The sequence below is a fragment of the Pteropus alecto genome, unplaced genomic scaffold (genome assembly GCF_000325575.1).
Source record: "Pteropus alecto unplaced genomic scaffold, ASM32557v1 scaffold22, whole genome shotgun sequence".
Classification (NCBI taxonomy): domain Eukaryota; kingdom Metazoa; phylum Chordata; class Mammalia; order Chiroptera; family Pteropodidae; genus Pteropus; species Pteropus alecto.
The window spans coordinates 7450770-7465342 of record NW_006434839.1 but is presented as its reverse complement, the minus strand read 5'-3'; the positions used below and the strand labels follow the sequence as shown (position 1 = coordinate 7465342).

The 14573-nt window shown below is 47.9% G+C and overlaps 1 protein-coding gene across 5 annotated transcripts in view; it reads right to left on the bottom strand.

Moving 5' to 3' along the window:
• Nucleotides 1-14573, bottom strand: part of PLXNA4 (plexin A4) — a 418764-nt gene that overhangs the window by 354820 nt on the left and 49371 nt on the right. The gene's annotated exons all lie outside the window — the stretch shown is intronic.

Sequence of the window (14573 nt, the reverse complement as noted above, 5' to 3'; positions counted from 1 at the left end):
AGGCCCTGACTCCTAGACCTCTGAAGGAAGTAGTATTGTTATCCCCACTTGACAGCTTTGGGAAGTTACGTAACTTGCACAGCTAAAAGTGGAAGCGGTAGATTCAAACCCAGCTGTCCAAGTCCCTGGCCGGTTCTTGTCTTAACTACTAAACCATCCCAGTTTATCCAGGCAGACAGGGATGCACACAGTTACTGTTTATACACAGCAGAACAGTTCAAACCACTGCTTTTTGGGGGGGCTGTCCATTTCCAGCTGGCCCTCTGGGTCTGCTCCTGCTGCAGGGGAAGCTCTCCACGCTGGCTGGATGGTGCATGAGCCCAAATCAAAACTCACATCCTCGATCCCTTCTCAGTGCAGCAACAAACCAGGTCCTCCGGGTACACTGCCCAGCTCTGAGCCCTGGTGTCATTTTAATGAGGCAGATCTTGGCTGCCTCTCGTAGTGGGGCCTCCTCTGAGAGGTTTTCATTAAAGGGGGTGAACGAATGCTTTAAGAAGTGGTCAAGGAAATAAATAAATAACTCCCTGTGGGGAAAAAAAAACAGCTTTCCGTCTTACTGGTCTCATTTATTTCTATCTGAGATGTCTTTCTGTGTCTTTCCAGAGGATGGCTTCATATTTCTTACAGTTCAGTAGAAATCAGGGCAGGAGTGGCCTACGTCTTATCTGGGGGCATCTCAGCTCCATGGAATTTCTCTCATTTACCCGAAACACCTCGCAAACAAAGAAGAAGTAACTGTTGAGCCATAGAAAACTCTCCAGGAGGAAAACAGCGTGAAGTCAAATAGAAACCAAGAGAAGAAAGAAGAAAACAAAGATTTGACATTGTCAGCCAAAATCCCAGTGAAAACAGAGGTCTTCCCACGTAAGTATCAGAGGAGGAAGTCTCCGGTAGATGGGGTACCCAACAACCGACAGCAGTCCTATGAGCTGAGGGCCTTTATTCATTCTCCCCAGATGGCAAATGTCTGCTCAGGCCACACACAGAATGTGCTGGACACTGTGGGATCCAAGGACAGCTGAGGCTGGGTCGGGCAGACACCATAGGAACCAAAATTACTCAGACAGTGAAAAGTTATATGACGAATCACAGAGTGCTTCGGGAGTTCCCATGAGGAAAATGGCTTCTAACTTGGGGTGAGGAGGCACGAAGAAGGCAGTGGGAGCCCTTAGGAAGGGGGTGGCATTTGTGCCCAGCCATGAACTTGGAGAGGACATGCAGAGCTGGGAGGGGAGGGCCTCCTTGGGGAGGGGTCAGCACAGCAAATTCCTGGGCATATCAAAGAGGGCGTACACCAGGAAGAGCCTGTCTGGAAAAAACGGCTCATGAGAGCCAGGTAGAAGACGGGGCTGTACGGGGAGAACCACGAGCCTTGTCAGGATGCCCCAACGAGTCAAGACTGAAATGCATGGTATCGTGGGAAGAAACTTGAAGAGCAACGGCCGCCAGGAAGGAGACTTCGCGTGTCTCTCCATTTAGTCTTTGCGCAAGAGACTGAGTTTGGAGCTGTGGCTCCGAGAGGGCAGGGAGGGCCTGCCTCTCTCACCAGTGTGTCCATAGCTCCAGACCAGGACCTGGCCTGCAGTGGAAGCTCAAGAACTATCTTCTGACTGGCAGAAAGAGAGGCTGGAAGCAAAGAGGAATAATAATATCTGTGGCTCACTTATGGTACCCCGGGCCCCATGCAAATGTCTGTACAACGACTACCTTACCTAATCATCACAACTGTTCTCTGGGGGTGGGACTGTTTCACCTGCCTCTCAGGTGAGGAAGCATGTGGATAATAAGTGGCAGAGACGAGTTAAAATCCAGGTTTGTAACATGCGAAATCTGTACTCTTTCTAGAAACGGGCAATTTCAGAGCCTTGGAAGCTCATTTTAATTCACAGAAGTCCCCAAACACAAGACATCACTCATCAGTACCTCCCCACCAAAGCCCCTGGGACCCACAGGGCATTACCTAACAACCCCTGTTAGGTGGGCACTGCTATTTACCTGTAAAAGCATTAATGACTGGAATGCACCTGGCACAGAGCCTCAGCCTGGCATACAGTAAGTGCTTAATAAATGATAGTTGATGATAAGATTAAATAAGATTAAAAGGATTAGAGTTGTGATAACGTGATGGTGCCTGATGATACCATCTCAATTAGACAGATGAGAAGTCTGGATGGTTCGTCTTGAATTGCCTGTATAAATCCAAATATCAGAGAAGAATCTAGAAGTTTTTTATCTGAAAGGGCTAGTCCAGTTTAATGACCCCCAGTCCCTGATTTTAGAGACAAAGAAGTTGAGATCCAGTGAAATGAATGACTTGCAGGAGGCCACGCAGTGAGTTCGAGGAGGGAACGGGCTTCCGCTCCGCGCTCCAGTCCAGTGCTCTTTCCACCGCCCACAGCCTTTTCTGCCTTTAAACGAACCCATTTCAGCATCTGCTCCCCGGCCTCCGTCCGGAGGAGCCTGCTCTTTGGGTGTCATCTGCTCTGCTGGCTAACACAGCTCTCAGAACATTGCCACCAACAACCAAGTTGCAGCTGGGCTGGGAACCAAAAGGGCAGGTGCCGGTCAGGGCTCAGCCACCAACCCTGGGGAGGCAATTTTCGGCATCCCTGTCTCGGAACAGACCGAGCACCGGGAGACGTGACTGCCACATGCCCTCCTTACTGTACACACTCACAGACCCACAAACCAAGCCACGGTTCTCTCGTTTGTGAGAGGCGAGACGAGGAAGTCTGTAATTATGAATTTACTGAGCACTTAGGTGCCAGGGCTCATTCTTCATCTTCTGTTAGGCACTGAAATGAGACACAGTTATGCATCTCAAACACATATCACCCTCATTTGAGGATGCTGAAGTGACCGTGCCTGGAAGCGGTGGGGAATCCACAGAAAACAATGACATGTGATAGGAATAACCAGCTTCTCGTTTTACACCCCACGAAAGGGACTGATTTGAAAACAAACAACAGAGAAATGGAAGAGAAAGGAAAATGAGCAAGGATGTGGGCTCCAGCTCACCTCCCAAGAGACCCCCACCAGGCACCACCACCCCCACCAGGCACCACCGCCCTCCCGCCCGAACTGCGGGCCCACAGGTGGGCAGAGCTGCTGCTCCCCTGCCCCCCAGGCTACCTGAGGCTGTTCTCTTCCAGCAAAACTGAATGGTTTCCATGCCAGGACACTGGTCTTCATGGGTGGTGACCCGACCTAGGAAACCCTCATCCCAGTTCCAAGTCCCACCCACCACTTCTCTCTCGGGACATCAGTTAGCTGGGTTTGAAGCAAAGCACTGGAGGTGGCATTGAGCCCAATTCCGGTTCTTAAAGGCAAGTAATGTGACCACGTCATCTCCAGTCCGCCCCAAAGGGCTCACTGAACCTGGCAGGGTGGGAAAGTGGCAAAAAGGCAGGAGAAGTGAAAGCCTCCAAATCAAACCCAAACACACTGCAATTTTCCCTTCTTTGAAATCAGATTTTAATTCTAAATGATCCCAGGGGAGATGAGACTCATTTTTAGGAGATGATCATCATTTTGATTAAAGAAATTGGGGCTGTCTTTGTTTAATGTGGCAAGTTTTGAAGAGCTCAAACTAATTTTCGTGAAATGGCACCATCCTCTCAGATGCCTGAGTGGTAGAGAAGAAAAGTTATTATAGAGTAGATTAAAATAGCAATTACCTCACAAAATTACTTTGGAGTTTACAAGGTGTTTTCATATACATTACCTCGTTCTGAGGTTATCGTTCCCAGCAACCCTGTTAGGTAGAAGAGGTATTCATAAGGATACCTCCATCACGGAGAAGGAAACTGAGGCACGAGCCGATACGAGTCCTGGCTGAGGTCACACACAATCACGCTGAGACTCGGCAAGCTCTTCAGGTCTCCCCCTCAGTTGCCCACAGTACTTCCCTGAGCCTCTGGACAGAGCCCAAACCCCCAGGACCTTTGCTACGGGAATAACAGCCTACTCGGAAGACGCGTTCTAAGATGGTGTTCCAAAAGGCCATCTCTGCAACCCATCGTGAGTCCAGAAACCATCTGAGTGGGTCACACACGTTTCAGTGAAATAAAATAGAAGAGAAAAATGATCTCCCCTGGGATCATTTAGGTAGGATAAGCACAATTTAGCGAGACTTTTGTGTCAGCTGTATAGAAGTATGTACTGAGTCGTGGTGTGATGCAAATGTATTTCTTACTGTTGGTCACTGTGATGGCTGCTTTTATGTGTCACCTTGGCTGGGCCACGGTACTCAGATATGTGGTCAGACATTCTTCTGGATGTCTCTGTGAGGATGTTTTTGAAGGAGATTAACATTTAAATTGGTAGACATTGAGTGAGGCAGAAGCCCCCCTATAATGTGAGTGAGTGGGCATCCAATCAGTTGATGATTGAACAAAGGATCAACTTCTTCTGATAAAGAGAGAATTCTGCCAGCAGATGGCCTTTCAACTTGAACTGCACGTGAGCTCTCCTTCGAGTCTCCAGTCCACAGGCCTACCTTGAAGATTTTGGACTTGGAGGCTCCATGGTTGTGTGACCCAGTCCCTTAAAATCAATCAATCGATCAATCTCTCTCTCCTCTCTCTCCTCTCTCACTCTCTCTGTCTCTCTCTGGTTTCTGTTTCTCTGGAGAACCTTGAACAATACAGTTATAATAAAAAATAATTTGAAAGACACTGAGAGATAGTGGACATCTGTTGTTTTTGCTGCCATTCATTTATCCCCTGGGGATCCACCCCTTCACCCTCTCTCAGACCAAAAGCTTCTGGGGGAACTGACTCCACCCCTTACTCAAGGATGGATTCATGACCTACACCCATATCAATGAGCACAGAGCAGTATGGTCATGGTGACTGGTCAGATTGGAATCTCTATGAGGCACCTAGACTTTGAATGAGAGTGCTGAGGGAAAAGTTCTAGCTCTTCCAATGGACGTGAACTTGGAGAGGTGTGGGATGGACTGCAGGCACCATCTTGTAACCATGGGGGTGGGAGGTGGGGATTGGAGCCTGAAAAGAGGAAGCCAACATACTGAAGACAGCAGAGCTGAGCCAGAGGGTGAAGGGTGCTGTGTCCCAGGTCCTGGTGATATCACGTGCACTGAAGCAAGCTCTATGCTTATAGTTTCCAGTTACATGAGCCAAAAAATTTCTCTATTGCATAAGCTGGTATGGATTCAGTGTTCTGGCATTTGTTAATGAAAGACTCCTAACCCATAAAAATCCGGCCTTCTAGCCAAAAGAGTAAAGTGTCTCTCACCACACCCTCTCCATTAGATTATTCTTTCATAAGAAGAAGCAAGCACGCCAAAGAGAGCTTGGTGTCCCACTGCCCATAGAGATAAACTAGAATTTTGCAAAGAGTGAGGCTTTATTCCGGGGGAGATTTGGAGGTATGCGAAGGCGTGCGTGCTGACTTTCATAATCAAGCATAATGATCCCCCGTCTGTCCAGCATCTAGATGCCTTGAGGGCTGTGCTGGCAGGCCTCCAACACCAAATCCCCCTCACCTATGGCCTCATTCTTCAAATAGAGCCACCTCTGACCCTGGCACTGGCCTAGGATGCCCCTACTATGTATTAGTACAGGAACCAGCGCCCACCAGAGTCTCTCATATTTTACAAACTCTGTTGTATTTACACACTGATGCTGTCCCTCCTCTAAAATGATGAGCTCCTGGAGGTCAGAAATCATGTCCTTTTTTCAACTATTCTCTCCAGTTCCAATGTTTGGGAACACATGAAAAAATGGATGACGGGATGGATGAATGAATGAATGAACAATGAATGAATGAATGAATGAACAATGAATGAATGACTATTCCACAGCAGAACATATGAGATGGCAGTTGGGATCAGCTGCAGATGAAGGACGAAGTAAATCTTGGTTTTGGGGCTCCCTACCTAGTTCTAACAGGGACCAAATGCAAATGCTGGTTTGACCGTGCTCTAATCCAGGGCTTATAAGTACTTAAAACACTCAACTTTGTCCATTTGAAGCATGACTTGAAATGCATCAGAGAAACTACATCACTCATACATGATTTACAATGAGAACAGCCAGTCCACTAGCTGGAATATCATAACGAGCCGCTTTGTGTCCACAAATTAGACTTTGAGAACCAGTGCCCAACTCAGCACAGAAAAGCAGTGCAGACCCTGCTGAGGAGAAGCTGGGCCTGAAAACGAAACTGCAGTGAGGAAAACTTAGATGACCTGGAAGACACAGCTGTTAGAAGTCGGCATGCATTCATTCATGTGGCCAATTTCTGAGGTGGATACAAAGGGTATAGACATTCCAAAGCAGAAGATAAGACCCCTGCCCTCCGGTGGCTGAGGTTCTCCTAGAGAACCCTCTGGTTGTGCCCCTTCGAGGTCATCTCCAATCACTGACAAGCTCTGCAGAGGTTGGCACTGCCCTAACATGGGAAGAAACACAGCCAGCCCGCTGCTTCTCAGAGCCAGGATTCAAACCTGGGCCTGGTCACCTGGGGGCTCTGATCCTGTGGCATACCAGGCTGCCTCTAAGCAAAGTGCTCTTCAGGTGTCAGCAGTCCCCACCCTGTTCCCAAAGCCAGACTAGACTGCAAGCTGCCAAGGCCAGAGACGTGGGAGATGACCATGCCAACATCTACAGGGCAAAAAATGCTTCGTGTTCCTCAATGGCCCTTCCGAAGATTTGGGCCTAGAGAGGGACAACCTGTGTGCATCTGAGGACAGGGAGGGGACTGGGGACACAGCACAGGTCACCTTTCTACTTCATCTGAGAAACACTAGACATTCATTGCTCTAAATTAGCAAGAAGAACAAATGTCCTTTTTTAAGAGTCTTGCTCCAATTTGTAACTTATACATTTGGAATAACAACCTCAGTAAATAAACAGTATTTTTTCCTGTCTGCATTTCTCACTTTAAACTCTTGGTTTCTAGAAGTGGGAGCCGTGAATTGTCATTTTCTCTCTCTCTCTCTCTCTCCCTCTCTCCCTCTCTTTTTGAGAATTATATTTACATGAAACATCTATAGTCCAGTCGTGCAACTGGCTGCAGTCTGAAGCCCGCGATGGGCATGAAGCAGCCCCGTGTGCTTTACTTGTCACCCCTTCTTCTTGTCACCGTCTCAGAAATGAGTGCCACGTTCATAAAAGGGGAAACGCCTTCGGGTGTGGGTGTCACAGTGCAATTCATCCCTCCCGCTAAGGGGAAAAATCAAGTCAAAGCAACTGTTCTCCCAAGAGGAGGTCACAGCGCTCTCTCTGGACAGTCTCGTGTACAGGTGGGGGACTCAAAAGGGTCAGCTTGGCCATAACTCAGCACAAAACCAGAATGCAGCGCTAGCTGGAGCAGGCCGTGGGCACAGGAGTCAACCCTCCCGGCTGCTTTCCCTCTGCTTCTGCTTCTGTTCTTTCGAGCAAGAGAAATGCGGCATTGGGGGAAGGGCTGGCAAGGGGCATAAAGGGTGAGGAAGAGGGAGAGAGGGAGCCAGACTGGAAGTCCAGGCGCTTCCAGGCAACCAGCCCGGTCCCCAGGAAATTCAGCACCAAGCTCAGCTACTCAGGACGCTCTTAATCCTTACTTCCCAGTTTATTAAAAGGGGGCTGGGAAAAACAAAACAAAACAAAACAAAACAAAACAAACCAACCACTATTACCATGGACAGAGCCTTTAGAACCAGCCTGGAAGAAGACTCTGCAGGGGGGTGAGTCTCTGAGTAGCCCCCATTCAGAGATTAGGCCCTCCCTGGACCCCTGAGGCCCCATCTATGGTTTCCCCTCCCTCAGGCAGCCCTGTCCTTGGCCTTGAGGGGCCCTCTGGGGTCCAGAACCACCTTTTCCTGGCCGAGTCTGCTGTTCCCAGCAGAGCTGAGCAGGAGCTTCAGTGAGCCCAGGCAGCCCCAGATGGAACCCTATTATTACACCGCCGTGACCCCTTTGTATTCCAGGCACCGTGCTCCGGGTGGGGGAGTCACTAAGCAATGAGTCTCTTTCCTCCAAGTCGGGCTGTGAGGCTTTTAAAACATAGCACTCTCAATAGCAGCCTGAGCTGGGAGCAAAGAATCATAAACTTCTTTCCAACGTCTCATTTAAAGAAACAGGCCTGCCAAGAATTTGGAGTCAGATGCCCCAGCTGGATTTGGTGTCAATGTCGTCACTCTCTCTCCCCCGAGCCCTTGTCCCGGGCCATGAGAAATGCCCTGTCCAGGGCGGGCTAGCTCCGAGTCTTCCCATGTGGCTTCTGGATGTGCAGACATGGAGGGACGACTTGCAAAGGTGTTCGAGACACTCCAAAGCTAAGGCAAAAGGAGTATTTGCTGTCACTTTTGCTACCCTGGGTGGACATTTGGGTCACAGAGAAGGGGTTAGGGGTCTAGCCCACACTAAGGACAGTCATTTTCTCATGCAATCTGGTCTTATGCTTGTGGCCTGGGGCAAAGTGTGTTGAAAGCTTACTTAGCTGACTGATTTTCATCTGAGAAGGAGGCTCCTGCAGCTCTCTCAGACACACATTCCCACACTCCCCTTAGCTTCCCACCTCCTCTGCCTGGATTCCCAGCCTGACGCTAGTAAGCGAAGCCACATCATGGCAGCTTCACACACACAAGCTCCTCTCTCTCAAGGCCCTCCTCTTCTTTAATGGGGAAGAGGCGGGGAATTCTTAGCTCACAGCTGTTGACGTGCCAACCAAAGTCACCCATAAAAGCCTCCTCTCCCTAAATCTCTGTGGCAAGGAAGACACAGGCATCAGGAATGGCCATCCTAACAGCATAGTCCCGCTAAGTGGCTGCCCTTCTTGCCTGATGCCTCAGTTTCCCCATCTGTAAAACTGTTACTGAAAATAGGGTGATGAGGCAAGAGAGATCACTAAGTTTCTTTTTAGGCTAAATCTAGGAGAAGTGAGAGTGTAGTGTTTTAGGCTTCATGGAACACAGGCTGTCACTGATGTTGGGAGGGTTCCACAGTGGCCTTTGTGGCAGAGCCATGTAGTAGTGAGCATTACAACCTCACCTCTGGAAAACAAAGAGTTGGTGCTGAAGCTTCCCTTGAGACTTTTTGTATCTTTGCTTAAATTGGCTTCCTAGCAGCCTAAAGCTACATTGTGGGGGCTTTGGGACAGCCCGTCCTCACAGAACACGGGGAACTCATCTGTTAAGTGGGCCTCAGCCACATTCCTCGACCTTATTTTCTCTCTCACAATAAGGACACACTTCATCCCTGACGTTGTTGGCCTATTTCGAAGCCATCGAGTGCTGGTCTGTTTCACTGAGTCAGATCCTAATAAGTTCAGAAGAGGTCTTCGCTTCTTCTGACCTCTGGGGACCACTACATGTGACAGGTGACTGAAGAGTCAGCAGGAGGCCTCCAATCCCTGAGGTCCCTCACCCACCTAAGGGCTTAACTCACACTCCATGATAACGCAATTCTACCCATTCCATTTCCTATCCTTAGCCAGAAAGGAAATGAAAAAAAGGAATAAAAATGTTCTTCCTTAGACTTTTGTGAAATCTCTAACTAGACTTTTCTGACTGAAAAAAAAAAAGTAAAAAGTTTGGGAATGATGCTAAACGCAGGGTGCTGGGGGTACCCATCGCTCTCAGATCCCTGGGCCTCAGCATCTCTCCCAGTTACCACTCTGATCTTGAAATGCCTCCCAGAGCCTGTCACTGCCACGCCATCGGGGCTGACCTGCTTCCCACAGCCCATGGAGTCTTCACGCAAGGAAGCCAGTGACGTCAGCAAACGCCAGCACGGTGAGGGAGCAGGCCTGTCTGGGCCGCAGCAGAGCCGAGTGGCAGCACTTCTGCTGTTCTGAGACACCAGCCCCCCTCTCCCCAGCCCTTCCTGTCCTCTACCTCCTCCCTTTCTTTTTCGATTCCAGAGGAAATCAGGAAGTGAACAGTTGTCTCCCTTGCTGGTCTATATTCATGTAATTAGTGCTATTTAATTCCGCGATGAGCCAACGCTCGTAAAATACAAGACATATTTCAGCTGCGTGCCGCAAATCTTGGCAGAAATCTCCCCTGCAGCCGGAAGCTGAACAGAGCTATATTCACTCCTTAAAAGAAAAAATGCTCAGAATTACTGCAACAGAGTTTGGGGGCCAGGCACTACTACCTGGGAATATGCGGGAAGGCAGCAGAAGAGGAGATTTTATATCTTAAAGTTTGGAAATAATCTCCATCGCCATGACAACACTGAATTTTTAAAATATTTAGGATTGATCGAGTAACACTCATGCGTTATTCTTCATAAGGAGATTGTTCTTGGCCCATCCTCTCCTTATTTCCATGTGCTCTCAGGGTTTGGGTCCCCAGCCGTGAGGACCAGGTCACTGAGTCATGCTGCCTCTCCCACCTGCTGGACACATACCTATGAGTCAAATGACCAAAGAGACATGTGCGATTTCCAGCAATGATTATGAGTTAAGTAACAAATTCCCATCCTCTAACCCTTTGCCCCTGCTCAGCCCACTCTGCTGAGATCTCACCCTGCTGCTGTATTGACACCAGCAGCTCATGAGGTGAGGAGAAGGAAATCTGAATCCCACCCCATAACCATCTCCCGAAGGAGGCAGAGAAGGGTGAAGACACACAGGCGCCATTCCCCGAGGTGCCCGTCACCATAAGGCAGCCACACAACATAGTCCTCAGCAAGTCACCCTCTGACCCCAGCATCAACACCGGACCCGCTCACTAGCATTTCGGTAAGGACTGGTTCCCTCCCGGAGCATCCCCACGAATTGCTCATGCACTTCTTCTCCAGGTGGTGAGAATACAGCAGGGGCAGTGTTGCTGGAGGGCCCAGGGCAAGGCCGGGCAGAGGAAGGATTCATGTTTGATGCTGTTGACACTGCCTTTTAGGATCTGCTCAGAAGCTGTGCCATTGGGGGTACAAGAGGCCAAGCGATGGATCCAAGCTGTGACAGAGGGTCACATCCACTGCAAAACCCAGGAAGCCTTTAAGTAGACCCAGCAGCTCTCATGGGTCTGCTCTACACACCGCTTAGCGGAGAGAAACACAGAGTGTTTCATACAGATAGGAAATTATCTGCCAGCTCTAGCCACCTCCTCCTCTACATGGCCTGCAACTCCACCGCCACCTCTCGTGTGTGTATAGTACCTTGCCTTTTACACGCTCCTTCACATGCGATAAAAACTCATGACTCCAAAAATACACATCCATCCCTGTCTAACCCATAATTATTATTGTGGAGATGGGGACACCAAGACTCCGAGAATTTCATTAACTTGCCCAAAGCCAGCTCTTCATATGTCTACAGTCCAGGTCTTCTGATGGGTCCAGTACTTCCCTTGTAAACCAGAAAGACACCCATCAGAGCCATCACGGAAGACTGAATATCGAAAGTGGGAGAGACAAGTTAGAAGGCCCCATTGCCGAGCCTAGTCGTTTGGAGGAGAGGGAGGCATTCCAGCTTAGTAGAGTATAAAAACAAAATGATTTTGGCTTGCCATCACCTTGATAGGCCTTGACCACATGCCTGTGATAAAGAAGTCCCTTTTCTTCATCCCAAGGCAGTGGGACAATTGGAAAATTTGGGGTGGCCAAGGAATGGCATAAAGGGCCAAGCATCAAGCAGGGAAGATGAACCAAGTCCATTCTTGCCTTTATTCGACGACACTTAATTCAGCTTCTATTACACACCAGGAACCTACATTCTCGGAGGATGCACAATGAGTAAGGCAAGAAGGTCTTTGATGTCACAGAGCTTATATCCAACAGGGAGAAAGACAGACAATAAACAAGAAAAATAGTTACTTTCAGATCGTGTTAAGACCTTAAAAGATAAAAAAGAAGGCATAGTCATTTGATCCAGAGTAACTGTCGGGGGCAGGGTGTTCCGTAGCTGGAGTGACCAGTAGAGGTCTCTCTGGGGTGATACTTCTAGGGGGAATAAATGACCAGGAGGAGCCAGCCATGCAAAGGTTTGAGGAAAGAGCATTCTAGGCCAAAGGAAAAGTGAGTTCAAGAACGCTGCAGAGGGGACAGACTTGGCAAGGAAAAGGCAGAAGGCTGAGGGGCTGGAAGGCATCGAGTGAGCAGGGAAGTGTGAGTAATGAGGTCAGTGAGAAAGGCAGGGGGCAGATGACAGAGGACATTTAAAACCACGGGAAGGAATTTGAATACATTCCAAATGGCACGAGAAGCCATGAAAAAGGTTTTAAGCAAGAGAGTGACATAGTCAGTCCGGCTGCTGGATGGAGAATGGTTTGTGGGCAGAACAGGAGACGTGCAGGAGTTCACTGAGGGGTGATGGTGGCCTGGCTCAGATGCCAGTGGTGAACAGACAGAAGTCACTGCTCCAACAGGGCCCGCTGGGACTATGGAAATGAGAAAGGAGGAAGGAAGGGAATTCATAATCCCGCCTTTATTTTGGCGTGGGCACCTGGGTGGGTAGTTGAGTCACTGCACTGATGTGGGGAGACTGGGGAGGAAGAAAGGCGGGGAGCAAAGAGGTCAAGGGTTCTGCATGAGACATCAAGGGCAAGGCTGTCTGCAGAGCTGGCCCCGCCCAGGTTGATACCAAAGGGAACCACGGAAGGAAGTAGCTAACAGAGAACCCAGCTGTGTGGTCTGCATAAGGCATCTCATTTAAATGCTCGAAAGAAGGTACCAATGGTATCCTTATTTTCTGGCTGAAAAACTAATCTTCAATAAGTTCTATGAAATGAGGCTAAGATCTGAACCTAAACCTGCAGAAAGTCCCATAGGTGTCAGGGTCTTCTGCTTATGACAATTCCTTGACAGATGGAGAGGTTGTACCAGGGAATCTCAGCTGGAAGGAGGTGATGCCAGCTAAAATGTTTTAATTAGGGACTAGCATTTTAGACTTATTTTTTGTGAAAGAGGAACTAACACATCAAAACTTTGATTTTATTAAAGGGAAATTGCAAATGCTTCTGAAGAGCAGACTAAGTTATAAATTTCATAAGTTTCCAACTAAAATTAATTAATATTAAAGGAGCGAACATGGCAAGGGGCCATCAGCATCAGTCACACACCTCTTAGCAAGAAGCCCTCTCTTCACTCAAGTTGCAAGGAGCACCCTGGGATCCCAGTTACGCAAACCATGAAGGTCTACAGGCTGGAGCCTGGAAGAAATTTCACTGAAACCACAAGAACTCGGACCTAAGGACAAAAGCTTTTATAATATTAACTTTTTTAAAAGCCGTGGTAAATCTATACTTAGCATAAAATTTACCACTTTAATCATTTTTAATTGTACATTTTGGTGGCTTTAAGTACATTCACACTGTTGTACAATCATCACCACCATCCATCTCCAGAACTTTTTCATCATCCCAAACTGAAACTCTACCTATTAAACCAATAATTCCCCAAACCTCTCCCCTCAACCCAGCCCCTGGCAACTGACATTCTACTCTCTGTCTCTATGAACTTGACGATTCTACGTACCTCATTTAAAGTGGAATCATGTAATAACTGTCCTTGGGTGTCTAGTTTATTTCACTTAGCCTGTCTTCAAGGCTCAGCCATGCTGCAGCATGGAAGACAGTTTTTAATAAAGAGAAATGGATTAACTCTCTCCAAAAATAAAAAAAAAACTTTTCTGAATTTTTAAACTGCTCAAAGCTGCCATTTCATGCACACCGGTGAGAATGGGCAGAAATGATGACAGGAGAAAATGTGAACGAGCGATTGTCGAAGCTTGCTGAATGAAAGCATGCCCCCTTCACCCACATGCAGCCCTGGGCCCACGCCATTATAATAACAGAGCTCTGAGAAGAACCGATTCTTCTCAAACCTCTGCTCTAAAAGAGTCTCCGATTAAGCAGGTTTGGAAAATACCATATCATATCGCCCTCTTCAAGAACCTATTAAACGTCCTAAGAGGTTTTTGATAAAGATGCCTGTTGAAGGCTTATTAACCAGGGTTTCTCAGACATTATTGACTAAGGAACACTTTTATTGATTAATACCTATTAGTATCTCCAGGAATGTTGTTCCACGGCACACGCTTTGAGAAATGTTGGTGTATGTTGGCTTCCATTCCTCAAAACACTTTTACATCTATTTTTCCCTTACTTTTTATAAAACTTCCGTCAAGTAGACTGAGAAATTTAAGGTAATTTGCTTTACCTAGTGGGGAAAAAAGCTTCTAAGATTTAGGTCTGGACAGGAAATCTCTAGGTGAGGAGAAGCTCCTGGAACAAGAGGTATAGACTCCGACCTCTTCAATTTCCCCTTTCTGCTCACGGCCTACCCATGTGACACATGGTGTTACCACTCCGCGGCCCTGTAGATACATAGCACCTCTCCTTAACCTCCTGGCAGAAGCCTGCACACCTGTTACACCTCCTTCTCCTGGTTCCTCTTAGCACAGCTGAAAGAGGCCACAATTTTCTCTATGATTTTCTGAAATCTGAGAGGAAAACAAGATAAACATAGGAAAAGAAAGAAGCATAAAATAAGACTATCTGAGCAAAGTATGGGTTTCTGTTTCATCCATTCCCAGCTCATTTCCAGGCTCGAAGGCTTTACTATTCTCGCACGCAAACGGCATTCAACTTCAAGACACCTCGCCCGGATGCCTCACTT